This window comes from Nicotiana attenuata, unplaced genomic scaffold, assembly GCF_001879085.1.
Source record: "Nicotiana attenuata strain UT unplaced genomic scaffold, NIATTr2, whole genome shotgun sequence".
Lineage (NCBI taxonomy): Eukaryota > Viridiplantae > Streptophyta > Magnoliopsida > Solanales > Solanaceae > Nicotiana > Nicotiana attenuata.
Window position 1 is genome coordinate 961891 of NW_017670292.1, and position 3282 is coordinate 965172.

Below are 3282 nucleotides of genomic sequence, written 5' to 3' on the forward strand. Positions count from 1 at the left end.
AACACTGACATTGTTCCTACGCAAGCCCTTGATCTATACTAAACCTAAACTGGAACCAGTAGAATCAGTTCACTTGTAGAGGAAATACAACAACAACAACAACAACAAACCCAGTTTGGTCCCAACAGGTGGGGTCTGGGGAGGGTAGTTTGTACGCAGACCTTACCCCTACTTAATGCAGGTAGAGAGGCTGTTTCCAATAGACTCTCGGCTCAGGAAGGACAAGAAAAAAAATAAAAAAAAATGGGGGGGGGGGGATAAAGGATAAGTAGTACCAAATAATAGCAGCAGGGAATACAATGCCTGAGACAAACACAACCACATAACATAATAAGAATCTAAGAATATGTAGGGACATGCATGCTACTAAGACTAATGGTGAACAACTATAAACTACCTACTAACCTTCTACCTTAATCATCAACCTCCATAACCTCCTATCAAGGGTCATGTCCTCAATGAGCTGAAGCAGCGCTATATCGTGTCTAATCACCTCTCCCCAGTACTTCTTAGGCCTACCTCGACCTCTTCTCAAACTCTCCATAGCCAACCTCTCACACCTCCTTACAGGAGCACCAATGCTTGTTCTCTTAACATGTCCGAACCATCTCAACTTCGACTCCCGCATCTTGTCCTCCACAGAGGCTACTCCCACTCTGTCCCGGATAGCTTCATTCTTAATCCTATCTCTCCTGGTACACCCACACATCCATCTCAACATCCTCATCTCTGCTACTCTCATCTTCTGCAGATGGGAGTTCTTGACTGGCCAACACTCAGCCCCATACAGCATAGTCAGTCGAACCACCGCTCGATTAAACTTACCCTTAAGTCTTAGCGGCACATTCCTATCACACAAAACACCGGAAGCGAGCCACCACTTCATCCATCCCGCACCGATGCGATGTGCGACATCTTCATCAATCTCCCCGTTACCCTCGATAATAGACTCGAGATACTTAAAACTCGCTCTCTTGGGGATAACTTGAGCATCAAGCTTAACCTCTACATCTGCATCATGGATCCCGTCACTGAATTTGCACTCCAAGTATTCTGTCTTGGTTCTACTCAGTTTGAAACCTTTAGACTCCAAGGTCTGTCTCCAAACCTCCAACCTCGCGTTAACTCCGCTACGCGTCTCGTCAATCAACACTATATCATTGTCAAATAATCAACACTATATCATCGTCAAATAGCATGCACCAAGGCACCTCCCCTTGGATGCGTCGCGACAGTACATCCATCGCCAAGGAAAAAAAAATGGGCTAAGAGCCGATCCTTGGTGCAACCCCATCACCATAGGGAAATGCTCCGAGTCACCCCCCACAGTCCTCACCCGAGTCTTAGCATCATCATACATGTCCTTAATCACCCTAAGGTACGCTACCGGAATGCCACTAACCTCTAAACACCTCCATACGACCTCCCTCGGTACTTTATCGTATGTTTTCTCAAGGTCAATAAACACCATATGCAAATCCTTCTTCCTCTCCCTGTACTGCTCCACTAATCTCCTTACCAGATGAATCGCTTCCGTAGTCGAATACCCCAGCATGAATCCAAACTGATTCTCATAGACACGCACCTGCTCACCCTGGCCTCCACCACCCTCTCCCAAACCTTCATAGTGTGACTCAACAACTTGAGGAAATGCGTCACTCAAAAAATCCTTTCAGTTGAAGGTGAATCCACCTGATAGCTTTGGAGATTCTCAATTTTCTAAACCCACTGCATCATCAATCAGCTGCACATAAAGATTTACATCCGCTGTCCGGCCTAAATTTTTCTCAGCTTCACCAACCTTCAAGATATTTTCAAGCCCTTCAAGACAAACTGTGACAATCCTTGGGTCAAGACAAATGAGAAGATCACATAGTGGTTTGATACAACCTTGACCAACAAGGTACTTGGTCTGCTCATGCGAACCACCAGATGTGGCATTTGAGATTGCCCATGCAGCCTCCTTTTTATATCAAACTCAGCAATTACAGACTGAATTTGCTCCCTGTTGCTAGCTGTGATGTTTGGAATTGTCCAACAAGCTTCCTTCTTAATACTCTTCTTGTGATTACCATTCAACAAGTTCATAAGACGGGGCAAAGACTGATGGTTGATGATACAGTGAGTTTGCATATCATCTCCGGTCATAATATTTCCAACTGTGCGAAGCGCCGGAATCAAAACCGATGGAGACGGGTGAAGTAATAACATCAGCTAAACGCGGGCATACTCCAAAATCAATAACAGCTTGAATTTTATCATTTGTACCATCCGAGAGATATGAGAGCGCCCACCAAGTATCAGTCAAAACTTCTTCATCGGTTAAATGAATAAGTTATTGAAGAGCTGGAAGTGGAGGCCTTGTCTGATCAAAAGCAGGCTGTGGTTTGCCTCTGCAGAAATTTGAAAGTGTCCACGTTGCATTTCTCAACATAGACAGCTTGGCATTTTGATTCAGCTGACATAGCAAGGGAACTAGAGCTCCACAGCTAAGGACAAGATCGCGGCACTTTGGGGAATCACCAGCAACATTCCTAGAGCCCACACAACATGCTCTCGCACATCATCACTAGGGAAACCAAGAAGTTTCACAAAACTTGGGACTGCACCAGAATCAATTACCACGTTTGTATGCTCAGATGTTCCAGATGCAACATGTGAGATCCCAAGATGCCTCAAACTGATGCTTTGGAAAGTCATCTCTCATTTGAAGTTGAACAAAACGAGGAACTACACCTGCTTGAATTTCTTCTGCTATTGGGGAACTCCTTTCGATTGAGAGCATTTTTCTAAAATAAGAAGTAGCCTCAAGCTGTACATTGCCATCTTCGCTCCAAACACCTGCAACCAATTGTGGTATCATCTTCATATTCTCTGGTTGCAAGACATGCAAGATTTGAGACAATACATTCCTACTAGACACATGCAAGACATGGTTGTGATTATTTTTCTAAAATTAACCTATGTGGCTAAAAGTAGCTAAAAATGCAAGATTTGGCTAAGACCCCGCGAAGCCAAGAACCTAAACTCACTAGGAAGATCGGACCCTATGTGGGTTGCCTACGTATCACGCCCCGAAAGACGAGAATCAGGTATGCATAGTTCGGGCATATTGGATACGGTGAGAATAAAAAAACAACTAATTTGGAGAAAATATATTTTTTGTCTTTTCCTTGAAAATGATGAAACATGTAAAATCTATTGGGATTTCTTTTACCTTTTTTTTATTTTTGATTTTCGGAAAATGATGAAAAAGTGCTTTTCATGTTTTTTTTTCTTTTC

General features: G+C 43.5%; 1 pseudogene; it reads right to left on the minus strand.

Moving 5' to 3' along the window:
* Positions 1 to 1659: 1659 nt before the first annotated feature.
* Positions 1660 to 2869, minus strand: LOC109237361 (annotated as a pseudogene).
* Positions 2870 to 3282: the final 413 nt, after the last annotated feature.